The sequence below is a fragment of the Bos grunniens genome, chromosome 24, assembly GCF_055505025.1.
Source record: "Bos grunniens cultivar Pamir isolate PY7600 chromosome 24, Bosgru_T2T1.0, whole genome shotgun sequence".
Lineage (NCBI taxonomy): Eukaryota > Metazoa > Chordata > Mammalia > Artiodactyla > Bovidae > Bos > Bos grunniens.
In genome coordinates, this window is record NC_141188.1 from 55806320 (window position 1) to 55821099 (window position 14780).

Sequence of the window (14780 nt, forward strand, 5' to 3'; positions counted from 1 at the left end):
TGTCCATGGGATTCTTCCCAACCCAGGGATCGAATCTGTGGCTCCTTCATCTTCTGCGCTGCAGGCAGATTCCTTACCCGCTGAGCCACCTAGGGAGCCCATACACTACTACATATTAATATAAAATAGATAACAGATGAGAACATGTTGTATAGTGCAGGAAACCCTACTTCGTGACCTGTGGTGACCTAAATGAAAAGAAAATCTAAAAAAGAGGGGATATATGTATTTGTGTAGCTGATTCACTTTGCTGTATAGCAGAAACTAACAAGACCTTATAAAGCAACTCTACTTCAATATAATTTTTTTAATATCTGATTTAAAACAATGAAACACACCAAGCAGCAGGAAAAGGTGCTGCTAACTGCTAAGTCGCTTCAGTCATGTCTGACTCTGCGACCCCATAGACGGCAGCCCACCAGGCTCCTCCTTCCCTGGGATTCTCCGGGCAAGAACACTGGAGTGGGTTGCCATTTCCTTCTCCAATGCATGAAAGTGAAAAGTGAAAGGGAAGTCGCTCAGTCGTGTCCGACTCCTAGCGACCCCATGGACTGCAGCCTACCAGGCTCCTCCATCCATGGGATTTTCCAGGCAAGAGTACTGGAGTGGGGTGCCATTGCCTTCTCCAGGAAAAGGTGGGGTAGGTATAAATGTCCTTGTGCTAATGATGACTTTTCTTTTCACATCAGTAGCAGCTGGAGGTGAAAGTTGTCTAAGACAAATTATAAATGTTGGATATTGGAAAATGCTAGATGAAGTTAAGACGTGGTTGGTTGGTTGATTAGGTTACTGCCAGGAAGTAAACAATAGACTCATTAATGTTGTAATTAGTCACTGTTGACATATTGTATTTTTATCAGAGCTCCAGCAGGGATAAAGTGGCTGAATTAATCTAGTGCTTTGTTAAGAAGCAGTAAGACCTGGCTTTTGAAAATACAGCCTTGCCTTCTCCTTGGGATTTCTATACCACCTTTGTTCTGAGAAATTTGGTAACTTCATGTTAGACTATAAAGTGATCAGTGATGATTCACTGTGTGTTTTTGTTACCTTGTGCCATTGATCAAAACATTTTTTTATTGTTCTCTGTTTCTTGGCAAGTCTAGAGTAAAGGGGCATTCCTCCTGACTGAATGCATTGAGTCAGATATTTTTACCTACTTATAGCTTCAGATAAGGGTCCTAGGAATAAGGAGATAAATAATTTGCCTGAGGCCACATTGTTTTATTTGTTGGTGGTGGTTAGTTGCTAAATGGTGTCTGACTCTTTTGTGACCCCATGTGGACTGTAGCCCACCAAGTTCCTTTGTCCATGGGATTTTCCAGGTAATAATACTAGAGTGGGTTGCCATTCCTTCTCCAGGGGATATTCCTGACCCAGGGATCAAACCCGGCCTACATTGGCAGATAGATTCTTTACCACTGAGCCACTGGTAAATAGCTATCATTGAACTTGCAAACAAAGGCTGTGGACTCCATCCTGCACTACTACACTGCTTACAGTCAACACTGGATCCTTCAGATCCAACCGCATCAGCCAAGGGTCCCCAGAAAGCTGCTTCTGCTTCAACGCTTAGTCACTCAGTCATGTCCGACTCTCTGCGACCCCATGGACAGTAGCCCATCAGGCTCCTCTGTCCATGGGGATTCTCCAGGCAAGAATACCGGAGTGGATTGCAATATCCTCCTCCAGGGGCTCTTCCCAACCCAGGGATCGAACCCAGGTCTCCCTCATTGCAGGCGGATTCTTTACCATCTGAGTCACCAGGGAAGGCCAAAGCCAAGCTTCCTGCAGCCAGTGCCCGAGGGTGCATGTGCTGCCTCCAAGAGCAGTGAATGTCCTCATCCCAGTCCTTCTATCTCTCCTTGCCCCATCAAACTCCAGCTCTCATCCCACCCCTTCTAGGAAGCCCTCCCAATTATGTTTGCTTCCACTTGCATATCCCTCTTCCGGAGTTTTTCTCTCTCCTCTCAACACCTGTCAGAGTTAGAGCCCTAGATTTTCTGATGTAGACCTCATTTCATTTAAGTTATCAGAGAAAGGGACTGGATATTTGTCGATTTTTCTCCCCAACCACATTAAGAACCACATGGAATGGCCGTTTTAAAATTTTCTGTTCGGCCTCAGATCATATCTATTGCAGAAATAAAATTCCAATGTAGACACTTCAGTTAACATAAGCATCTACATAATGTGGAAAGCGCCCTTGTGAGACAAATGAGCACTTCCTGTGGACCACAGGCTTCCCAGGTGGCTCAGTGGGTAAAGAATCTTTCTGCAATGTAGCAGATGCAGGAGACACAGGTTCAATCCCTGGGTCGGGAAGATCCCCTGTGGGAGGTCATGGCAACCCACTCCAGTATTCTTGCCTGGAGAATCCCACTGACAGAGGAGCCTAGCGGGCTACAGTCCATAGTGTCATAGAGAGTAGGACATGACTGAAGCATCTGAGCATGCACGTGGGCCGCTTCATTCTTTGTAGATATACTCTCTCTTTTTCCACATTTGTCATGGTAATAAAACCCATCTTGTTAAATATTGGCTAAAATAATGACCAAGCAACATTTTTTCCCATAACGAAGCATTGTACTTTTTAATCTTTCTTATTCTTGGAATTGTATGGCTCTGGAGTTGTCTAGAATTGTGTTTAAGGGAAAAATTGTAATAATATGGCCCTCGTTTTATTTCCATAGATATCTGCCTGTGAACTCCTAGATGCTATCTAATTTGGCTTCCTCACATGTCTGAGAGGAAGCCTTTGTGGGCAGATATTTTGATTAGTGTGTCCTTTCTCAGATAATGAAGCAAAGCAGTAGCGATTTGTCATGACATTCTCAAAGCAGCAACCAGCTGGAAAATGAACCTAATTTGTAAGACTATTAGGCCAAAGTCTGGAAACTTTGTGTGTGTGTGTGTTAGTTGCTCAGTCGTGTCCAACTCTCTGCAACCCCACAGACCGTAGCCCACCAGGCCCCTCCGTCCATGGGACTCTCCAGGAAAGAACACTGGAGTGGGTTGCCATTTCCCTCTCCAAAAGGAACTATAGAAAGAAAGAAAGTGAAGTCGCTCGGTTGTGTCCGACTCTGTGACCCCATGGACTGTAGTGTACCAGGCTCCTCCATCCATGGAATTTTCCAGGCAAGAGTACTGGAGTCGGTTGCCATTTCCTTCTCCACTGGAAAGTTAGTAAAACATCTTATTCAACAAACATCTCTTTAGTTGGAAATCATGTCTTTTTTTAATATGAAGACATGGTTTAAGAGTAGAAACTTTAGTTTACATGTATATACTTAATGTACTTTCATGCATCACATAACTCTACAGAGAAAAGAGATATATTGACCTCAGACATAGAGGATGACATGTCCTTGTCATGATAAAGGTAAGAATCAGTTCTGTGACAGGTGCTGGCTGGCCCATTGAAGCAGAGACCTATAGTAGGAAAGGACCATCTTTCTACCCAGTCACTGTCTTAGGAAAAGAGATGTCTTTATGAAGGCGGTCCACTCTTCTGTTTACTACAGGATGAGGCTGAGATTACTTCCAGATTAGGAGTCATTCACTGGCTGTGGGGAGTCCCTGGGCTAGGAAGTAAAGCAGTGGGTCTCAAAGGAGGCTGCATATTGGAACCATTTGAGGAGTATCAAAAAATACTAACACTTTTGTCTCACCATCAGGATTCAGATTTATGTGGTTTGGGCTCTGGCCCAGGCAAAAGGGAATTTTAAAAGCAGCCAAGTTTGAGAACCACTAAGTTGGAAAAACCTATTTTCCGATCTTGCTGATAGATCTCAGGGAAAGCATTGGCCTCTTTGGGTTTGCTTCCTAATCTGATTTATTGCATCACAAGATTTTCCTGCCTGGAAGAGATGTAATATGTCAAAGATTCTTTCCATGTAAGGCTTTGCAGAATTTCAGGGACTTATTTTTCTTTTTATTGCTTCCTGGCTGAAGTCCTGTCTAAAAGCATCTGCTGCTGCTGCTAAGTCACTTCAGTCGTGTCCGACTCTGTGTGTAGGAGAGCATTAAAAAAAAAAAAAAAGTATGACTTCTTTAAAGAAGTAAGTCATGTAGTCCATTTATGGAGAGAAATAGGAAAGGTTTTTAGGTCAAATATTAAATCTTGCAAAAAAGTCTTGAAGCTTAATTTATTTGATCCAAATATTTATGCAACATCTCAGTGATGTAGTGTTTAGAGTGAATAAAGTAACGATTTGGGGCTGAAAATTTTCAGGGAAGCAAAATTTAGAATATGTAAGGGAATAAAAGTACACTCAGCTCAGAAACCATATTAAGGGCATTGTGACAATGGGTGTCAGCCAGAGAAGGAATCTACCAGCTGCGTGCTAAGCTTTGCTGATGACAATCACCAAGAGGAAATTGCTGTCAACTGTAACAGGATCAGATTAGATAAACTGACTGCTTTCCTGACCATTAGGTTTTTCTATACTAGAGTGGGTTGCTGAAAAGGATCGTAGGGTCTCAGGAATGTAATTCCTGGAGTATATTCTACAGGCCCCTTTCCCTAGGCTTTAGGAGGATGTTACTGTCTGAATACACGGGACATTTGCTAGGAAGTGGCTTCATTGTAAACAAATATCAATTATTACCTAGATGGTGGTACTGGAACTAGGCCCAACCAATAGTTTTTAATATAAAACATAGTCATCTTACAGTTGGCTTTTTAAAATAATAGTTTTATTGAGATATAATTCACATACCTGAAAGTCTCCCCTTTTGAAGTAATTCAATGGATTTTTATATATTCAGGAAGCGGTGTCACCACTAATATCTAAATCCAGAATTTTCATCATTTGTCCCCCAAATCCTTATACCCATCAGCAGTAATTTCCCCATTCTTCTTCTCTGCACCCCCTGGCACATGCAGATTTGCGTTCTGTCTCTATGACACTTCATACAAACAGAACTATAAAATAGGTAGCATTTTGTTCCTGGCTCCTTTCACTTAGAATAATGTTTTCGAGTCCTTCTGTGTTGTCACATGCCTTTGTACTTCTTCTCTTTCTGTGGCTGAGTAATAACCCATTGTGTGGAGAGGCCACGTTTTGTATATGCGTTCATCCTTAGGTGGACATTTGGGTTATTTTCAGTTTTTTTGTGTGGCCGTACGTTTTCATTTCTTTGAATACAGACCTAGGGGTGGACTGGTGGGTCTTAGGGTCACTGTATGGAGAAGGCAATGGCACCCTACTCCAGTGCTCTTGCCTGGGAGATCCCATGGACGGAGGGGCCTGATGGGCTACAGTCCGTGGGGTCTCGAAGAGTCGGACACGACTGAGTGACTTCACTTTCACTTTTCACTTTCATGCATTGGAGAAGGAAATGGCAACCCACTCCAGTGTTCTTGCCTGGAGAATCCCAGGGATGGGGGAGCCTGGTGGGCTGCTGTCTGTGGGGTCGCACAGAGTCTGACACGACTGAAGTGACTTAGCAGCAGCAGCAGCAGGATCACTGTATGGTTAACTGTTTGAGAAAGTGCCAGACTGCTTTCCAGTGTGGCTGTGCCGTCTCGCATGCCCACCAGTGACATGGGAGCGCCCCGTTTCTCCACCTCTCTGCCAGCACTTGATGCCGTCTGTTTTTATGATAGCCATCCTAGTGGGTGGGAAGTGGCATTTGATTGTGGTTTTGACTTGTGCTTTTCTGGTAACTGACGCTGGTGTTATTCGGTCGGTCACGTCTGACTCATTGTGACCCATGGACTGTAGCCCACTAGGGTCCTCTGTGCATGAAATTCTCCAGGCAAGAATACTGGGGTGAGTTGCCATTCCCTTCTCCAGGGAAACAAATGCTATCTTAGTATCTTTTCATGTACTCATTGGCCATGTGAAAATAATATTTGGAGAAATATCTCTATTCAAATCCTTTGTCCATTTTTAAATTGGGTTGTCTTTTTATTATAGTTTGGATTAAAATTCCTCATCAGAAATATGATTTGCAACTATTCTTGCCCAGTCTGGGAGTTGTATTTTAATTTGTCTCATGGTGTCTCTTGAAGAAAAAAGTTTGCAATTGTGCTAACATTCATCTATCTATTTTTTGTTACTGGTACTTTTGGTGTTATATCCAAGAAAGCACTGTCCAATTTAAGGTTGTGAATAAGTACTCCTATGTTTTCTTTTAAGCATTTCACAATTTTAGGTCTTGCATATAGGTCTATGATCCATTTTCTGTTAATTTTTGGGTATGGTATAAGGCAGCAGTCCAAATTCATTATTTTGAATGTGGTTGACTAGTTGCCATGCCACCATTTGTTGAAATAAAACTATTCTTTCCCCATTGAATTGTCTTGGCCTTCTTACCACAAATGACCATAAATGTAAAAGTTTATTTCCAGACTCTCAATTCTATTCCATTGATCTGTATGGCTACTTTGAGGCCAGTGCCACATTATATTATCTACTATAATTTTGTAGTAAGTTTTGAAATGGGGAAGTATGAATCTTCCAACGTTTTCTCCTTTGGTTTAGATTATTTTGGCTGTTCTATGACTGAATTATCACAAGTAGTCCTTTTTTTATTTGATATTTTTGTTATTTTTGCTGCAGTTGTCCTGTGTGTGGCATTTTTTTATTCATAGTTGCAAATCGCTCTTTGGTAAAAATTATCATATTTATATGAAACTTCTGTTAATTGGTAAAATCCACTAGAATTGCCCAAGTGTCCTTCTTATCTATCTGCAGAAGCAATCGTAAAATCCTACATTGTAACATTGTAGACACTATCTGTGAAGTTTCTCATTACTATTCTGAATTCCATGAAGTCTTAAACTCAAGACTAATATATACAGAAACTCTTATTCCAAGCCATAAAAGGATTATTCTCCCATTGGCTTAATATATTGAAAACTGGGCTAGAAGCCAACTTCTTCCTTTAAATCATCAATGTTGAGGTGAAGGCTAATGTGTACATTAGCTCATCTGTGTACATTAGCTCATGTGTGTAAATTTTTGGAGGGAAATGGCCATAACCATAAGGCTTAAAACTAACTTGCAGTAGATCTAGAAATACTGCCATGGAATAAACAACAAACACTTCAGCTACTGGATAGTTCACTGAGAGACCCTCTCAGCTGCTTATCAGGATATCCAAGCAATCCTTAATGTGGGAATTACGTGGCTGTTTTTCAAAATTAGAATTTATGAATTTGTAGTAAGTTATATAGTGCTTCCCTGGAGGCTTAGATGCTAAAGAATCTGCCTGCAATGCAGGAGACCTGGGTTCGATCCCTGGGTTGGGAAGATCCCCTGGAGGAGGGCATTGCAACCCACTCTAGTGTTCTTGCCTCCAGAATCCCCATGGACAGAGGAGCCTGGCAGGCTACAGTCCATGGGGTCACAAAGATTCAGACACAACTGAGTGACTAAGCACAGCATATATAGGAGATCCAAGATGAAATAGGTTTACTTTTCATGATACTATCTTAACTATAAGTGTGTCAATTATTCAATTTCCAAAACCTCAAAAAAAGGCATATATACCTGAAGTGAGATTCTCAACATTCAAGCATTTGAATTGTTGTTGTCGTTCAGTCGCTCAGTCATGTCCAACTCTTTGTGACCCCATGGACTGCAGCACGCCAGGCCTCTCTGTCCATCACTATCTCCAGAGCTTGCTCAAACTCATGTGCATTGAGTCGGTGATGCCATCCAACCATTTCATCCTCTGTCACTCCCTTCTCCTCCCGCCCTCAATTTTTCTCAGCATCAGGGTCTTTCCCAGTGAGTCAACTCTTTGCCTCAGGTGGCCAGAGTATTGGAGTTTCAGCTTCAGCATCAGTCCTTCCAATGAATATTCAGGACTGATTTCCTTTGGGATTGACTGGTTTGATCTCCGTGCAGTCCAAGGGACTCTCAAGATTCTTCTCTAGCATGACAGCATTTGAATGTTTTCATTCAAAAAAGTAGAATCACTGTAAGGGATACAGAACATGAGCTTTATTAATCAGATTGGATTTTACACAGCTGTGGGAGTTGGTTAGGCAGTCTGTGTAAGCCTATTGCCTTTCTATGTTGTGTTGTACCTGAAGTCATCAGAACCAGGGTCAGGAAAGAAAGATGGACATGAAGTCAGAGCAAGATCAAACGGGGAAATCCACAAGGAATCCAGAAGGAAGCCTGGAACGTGCTTGTGTCTTCGCCACCTCTAAACTCAGGGATGCAGATGACTTGCTGAAGGGGCTATGCCTTCTCTGTGAAGCTGCACACACACTCAGTCTAGGATTTCAAGAAGCTAAATAAGGAGATCGTATGAGAGCTAGAGAAACTGTAGCCCAGTTATTTCCTGTGCCAACAAGGTGAGGTGACAAGTCAGTGACAACATCCGTGAGCTTCAAGGCCTGTGCCCTCAGAATGACCCTGCACACACTTTGGGACTGCAAACATTTAGGTTTCCAAGAAGGCTGTGAAGTTCTCTTTTTTAAGGGGGATTTCAGTTTATCAGCATTAAAAAATATAAGTACGAGCTTTTAGAGGTTTCTCTGAATCTGAAACAGCAGATTTGTAAAGTACTATTTTATTCCTGTTGACCATTTAAAGCCAAAAGCCTGAATTGCTTTAACTACCCCAAGATTTGAGTCATGTTTTCTAAACAGTGTTTTTAACCACATACCAGTAAGGGGTTTGCTTTCTACTCAGTGTACATGTGAGCCCCAGGAATAATGCTAGGCCATTGTTCTCATGTCCTTTTCAGAAATATTCCATTTAGAACATATGTCAATATGATGCTACAACTGGGGACAAAATAGCTTTGTGTTTGGCAGGCTCCAGCTGATCTGTAATGATCCAATGTTAGGGAAACACACAAAAAGCATTGATCTAAATGGATCAATATTAGTAAACAGAATGATTTAAAAGCTCTTTCAATTCAGGTAAAAATGTCTTAGACCAAGAAGCAGCTGTATCCTGACCTTGATTGTGAGAATTATTGGCAAGCTGTGGGGTTTTAAGAATACTCACTGAGCAAATTTGGGCTTTAGCAGTTTCAAGTCCAGAATTTCAAGGTCTACTGGATCTTGACCCCAGAGTTCTCTGTCCCTTCTGGGCACAGAGAAACGAGAATAAAATTGGAGAAGTGTAGTAACTCATGAACAAGGAAAGTGTGGATATGATTTGAGTTGAAAAGAAAGAGTAGGGTTAGAGTTGGGCATTCTAAGAGAAATTTAATGACAGTAGAAAAGAAGATTACTGCACAATGGGCTATAATATGAAAATTAAAATAAACTCGAGGTAATAAGACTGGTACTTTCTTTCATTGATTTTCTAAAGCCTTACACAAATAAGTACAAGTATACAGAATTAGAAATGTCAGGTGGAAAAATGACTATCAAAACAGAATATTTTAAAAATCATTATGAGAGTAGTTTGTACAACTCCATAAAGTACATTTGAAATTTTGGATGAAATGATTAATGTTCTACAAAATTACAACTTTGCAAAACTGATCCTACTGGAGAAGGATTAAATGGACCAATTACCAGAGAAGAAATAGAGACTAATTTAATCCTCTCCCTCCAAACAAAACACACAAATCACCCAGACAAGATGGTTTCACATGAAAATTCTTTCAAACATTTAAAGATCAAATAACCTCCATAATACTTAAACTACTCTAGTGTACAGAAAAAGAAGGAAAACTTTCATATCCTCTCAATGAAATGATTACAATGTAAAGCTCAAAAGCAAAGATTATTACAAAAACAGGATAAATCTTACTTATTAAAACTGATAAAAAGTTAAAATGTAAGTGACATAACCCAACAGCACATTAAAAGCCGATATTACACTCTGAACAAGTGAAATTTATTTCAGAAAGGTAAAGTATTGCTCTGTAGGGAAATCTATCAATAAAATTAAGCTAAGGAGAAAAACCGGAAGATCATCTCAATAGAAAAAGAAAGAATAATTGACAAATTCAATATCCACTCATGTTAAAAACAGCCAGCATATTCCTTAATGGGAAAACACAAGAGAATTTCTAACTAAAATCAGAAACAAGGATGTCTACTATCTCTACTATTCTTTACCTTTATAGTAGAGGCATCAGCCAATGAAAAAAGATAAGAAAAAACAAATAGAAGCATAAAAATTTGAAAGGAAGGTATATCTGTTAATCAATGATATAATTGTACATCTAGAAAATTCAAAATAATGAGTTGAAAAAACACTAAAATAGTAAGGAATTTTGGCAAAGCATTGGGTAATAAAATCAATATGAAGAAGTCAACAATCTTCATAAAAACAGGAAAACAAAAATAGGCAAAAGTTAACAGATGAATCCCTTACAAAAGCAAATGAAAAAATAAAATACTTCATTGTGAACTTAACAAAAATATCCAAAATTTGTATTAGAAAAACCATAAAGTCATCCTGAAAGTCACAATAGATGACTTGACCACATGGAAGACATATGTTTGGGGATAAGAAAATTTAATATTGTAAAGATGTTAAGAAAAGAGGAACAATAAGAAAGGGATAACTTTTTCAGATATTAAACATTTTATGAATAATCACATTTAAACTGGTGCTGCATGAAGAGACAGTCAGACGATGGGAACAGAGAAGAATAATCTAGGAATACACTCAATTGTGTATGAAATTTTATTTTGTGACAAAAGTAGTTCCTTAAATCAGTGATGAGAAGATGAATTTGTACATAAGTTGTATTTGGATAACAATAAAAATATGTTTGAATCAACTTTTCATAACATATTTTGGGTAAATTCCAGGTGAGTTAGATATTTAAACATAAAATTAAAACCATGTAAGTAGCCAAAGAACACACAAGTGAATTCCTGCCATTCAGAATTTGATTTCTCCTCCCCCAAACATCAACAGCAAAAATAAAAATCTTTTGGGTAGCATAAATATCACAAGCAAAGTAAAGAGACAAATGAGGGAAAGTATTTGCAACTTAAATAGCAAAGTGTTAATATCCCAAAGACATGAAGAACTTCTAAAAATAGGAGGAAAAAAAACCATTTTAAAAATTGAACAAGACATGTGAACCTTCCATTCACACAAAAAAAGGAATACAAATAACCTTTAACCATATGAAAAGAAACTTGACTTTGATCATTGTAAAAGAAACACAGGCTAGAACAGTATAGGATATGGCTTCTGACTATCAAATATGCAGAAAGCCAAATGTCTGACAGTCTTCTCTATAGGTAAGCACGATGTCAGTGTTTAGTTGACATTCAGATTTATATTGAATTATTCATGAAAAAAATTGTTATGATGCTCTGGAATTTGCTTCAAAGTAATCTGGTAAAGGGAGAGTTTTGGAAACAGGAAACAAAATTGGCCATGTACCGGTAATTTAGAAGCTGGGCACTCAGTATATGGGGGTACACTACTATTCTCTCAAACTTTGTATATGTTTGGAAGTTCTCATTAAAAAAAGTAAAAGGGAAATCCATACAGTTTCAAAAGATACCACAAAATTAAACTAAAGGGAAAAATGTTACCTTACAGAAAAAAGAATTTTAGAGAAATAAAAGTATTCATTGGTTCAGAAGTGTGGTTAGTTTGTGAGAACAATGATATATCAATGGAGGAAAAAAAACAATTTAAGGCTGACCTGGGTTAGAATTTTTACCCTTTATTTTCAGTGTGCATGAGCTCAATGAATTCTTGGTTTATCTCTGTTATATTATATCCCTTGACCATAGAATGAAACAAAATGAACGCACTTTTTAAAAATAGATTTGATTGCTCCAGGAGACACATTGACCCCTGTCAACTTAAGTAAAAGTTGTTCAGTTAAGTTGATGTTAATTTATGTTTGCAATTTGGTTTGAATCTTCCATACAGGCTCACATCCATTAATTCTAAATAGCCCTTAGGAAATATGGAAGTAAAAATTATCTTTAGTAAACCTTGCTAAAAGAACAAAATGTTATAGAATGCACTATAGAGAATGTTTATTTGTTTTTAATTTACACCCCCTCTCCTTCAGCTTTCTTCCTTCCAGAACATGCCTTCTGTTGTACTGATGCAAGGCTGAAGGTCCCTAGAGTACTCCAGCCATCCATAATTTAACTCTACCATCCTGGACATGCATGTGGTTATAGGAAGCTGTATTTCAAGGTCAGTTAATGAGAACCACATTCAGGCTATCATTCAGATAATGAAGAGCTTGCTCGGAGAGTCCCAGACCTCAAATGCTCTTACTGCAGGCCAACACAAACCCATCAAAGAAACATAAATGAGAAAATATTCAACAGCTGTCCGTTTTATGCTTGCTAGTTTTATTTTATTGAAACCATCTACACTGAATGCAAAGCAATATCAGTGATATTTTATTTGTCTACCATTTTAAGCTTTCCGAAGTACCTTAAGATATTAAGTTGTTTTTTATGGTTTAATTAGTTCAGATCACAAGGTCGTAGCTTGTCGGGATGTTCTTAAAGTTGTTATTTATGGAACCAGCTAAGTTTGCATGGGTCAGCCTGTTTGTGTAGTAGTCATCAACACGTATCTGTAGTGTTGGTTAAGCTCCTTGCTAGAGAAGTCAGAGTCTTACCGCAGAACCATGCAAAACAGAATGTGCCACCGGGTGTTAGGTGGACAAATGGACGCTCTCATGGAGGAGCCCATGCTCTGAGCTCTGAACTCTTCAACTGACAAGTTTATATATTCTCTGCCAACGCAAATCTTACTTTCAAAAATTATAGTTCCTTTGTACTTTCCCTCTTCCCAGGTTATTTGAAACTGTTCCTCTAAAGATATTCTGTTCTGAGGAAGTTTTTATACTCTCGTGCAACTTAAAATAGAAAAATAAGCTCAGGAAGCCAGACATGGAAACTAACAAGGTCATTATTTCATCTAAATATTCACTTTATAGGTGAGGAAGGAAGGAGAATCCATGTTCTGAACTTGGAGAGACACCACTTCCACCAACTATTCAAAGATAAATATTGTTAATCATCACACTGGTGTGGCTGTGAGAAGCTTAAATAGACTTACACACTAACACGTATGTACTGGCCCTCTCCCAGGTGGCATGAGTGGTAAAGAGCGCACCTGCCGATGCAGGAGACATAAAGGGACCCAGGTTTGATCCCTGGGTCGGGAAGATCCCCTGGAGAAGGAAATGGCAACCCATTCCAGTATTCTTGTTTGCGAAATTCCATGGACAGAGGAGCCTGGGAGGCTACAGTCCATGGGGCCATGAAGAGTCAGACAGGACTGAAGTGACTTAGCGTGCACACACGTATGTATTGAGCTCCTCCTATATACCAACTACTGTACTGGACTCTGTGGTTCTAGCAGTGGTCAAGGAAAGTGAATTCCTGAGCTAATGGAATTTATGTCGAACAAGAATGAAACATAAGAGGGTCAAAAGAGAGAGAGAGAGAGAACGGGCAACCTCATTTGAGATAGTCCGACCATGAAAATCATGTTTCCAGAGAAAGCTCCTCTCCCCTATAAAATGAAAATATTTCTACTTTCTACCTTTGTAACTCACTTTCCATTTCAAATCATGAACAGCAGTCTCGGGGTTTCCTCTATTAGAAACCGTCACCCCATAAATTATGCAACTTCCCTACACATGATTTCTCATCTGTAAATTAAAGGCTGTGCACGTGTGCTCAGTCACTTCAGTCGTGTCCAGCTCTGCAATCCCTTGGACTGTAGCCCACCAGGCTCCTCTGTCCATGGGATTCTCCAGGCAAGAATACTGGAGTGGGTTGCCATACCCTTCTCCAGGGGATCTTCCCAACCCAGGGATTGAACCTTCGTCTCCTATGTCTCCTGCATTGCACTTTACCACTGAGCCACTGGGGAAGCCCAAACTAAAGGCTAGACCACATAATTACTTAGATTTCCTTCTACCTTTAAGATGCTTCATTAAACAGAGCCTCATGGGTGTTTTGAACTCTTCCCTACTCCTCCCAGCCTCTCACTGTCCCACAAAAGGCTCTGAGGAAGACGCTGCTGTTTCTGTGTCTAAAAGGCCTGTGGCTCTTGTGGTGTAGTCTGTGACACAGAGATAATGTAGGGAGGAGTCAGACCCATTTCCTGAGGCACGACAATCTTCTGGCTTTTTCTTCCCTTTTAGATTCATAGAACTACAAATACTGTCAGTCATCGCACAGGAATAAACAATACTGCTAAACTTGTCAGCTTTTTGATCCTTCCCAGATCTTTTTATTTTTTTAGCCCAGTTCTTGGAAAAAGAAGGCTTATCAAGGCTTTTATTTTTCTTTGGAGTGTTATATTTGCTGCGCCAAGGATAGATTATTGAAATAAAATCATATATTTTAGGACTCAGAAAATCACATAATTGTAAAAGAGGAACCAAACTAAATACAAAAGAACTAAAAAAAAAAATACAAACTAAATCCAAAACAATTATATGTATATATGTATGAAATGAGGTCTTCCCTGGTGGTTCAGATGGTAAAGAATCTGCCTGCAATGCGGCAGAGCTGGTTTCGATCCCTGGCTTGGAAAGATCCCCTGGAGAAGGGAACGGCTACCCACTACAGTAAAAAATGAGTCATAAAATTTATTTTTAAAAGAAACGTGGAGGCAAGCTATCTTATACCCAGCTCACTATGTCAGTTTCTTTAATAGTCTATTGAAGACACTGAATAGATTTTTTCCACGGTGCCAGGTTTTGTGTTCATTTCAGGTGGAATTTATGCTCAGTGCCACAAAATCTCCGCCTTCTTTCGCTTAAAGAAAAGATGCCGTGTGGGCTGCAGTAGAACTGATCCACGTTAGCTAGGGGCGTTGACTCTGAATCAGCATGCG

General features: G+C 39.6%; 1 protein-coding gene across 7 annotated transcripts in view; it reads left to right on the plus strand.

The window, feature by feature from the left end:
* Positions 1-14780, plus strand: part of RAB27B (RAB27B, member RAS oncogene family) — a 178360-nt gene that overhangs the window by 141421 nt on the left and 22159 nt on the right. For 2 of the 7 annotated variants that reach the window (XM_086372449.1, XM_086372450.1), the window contains exon 1: positions 13019-13233. The exons of 4 other annotated variants lie outside the window; for them this stretch is intronic. The gene's annotated coding sequence lies outside the window, so the exon portion shown is untranslated. Of the gene's footprint in view, positions 1-11976; positions 12108-13018; positions 13234-14780 lie in introns of those variants that run through there. One more of the 7 variants, XM_086372446.1, reaches the window with a different exon arrangement.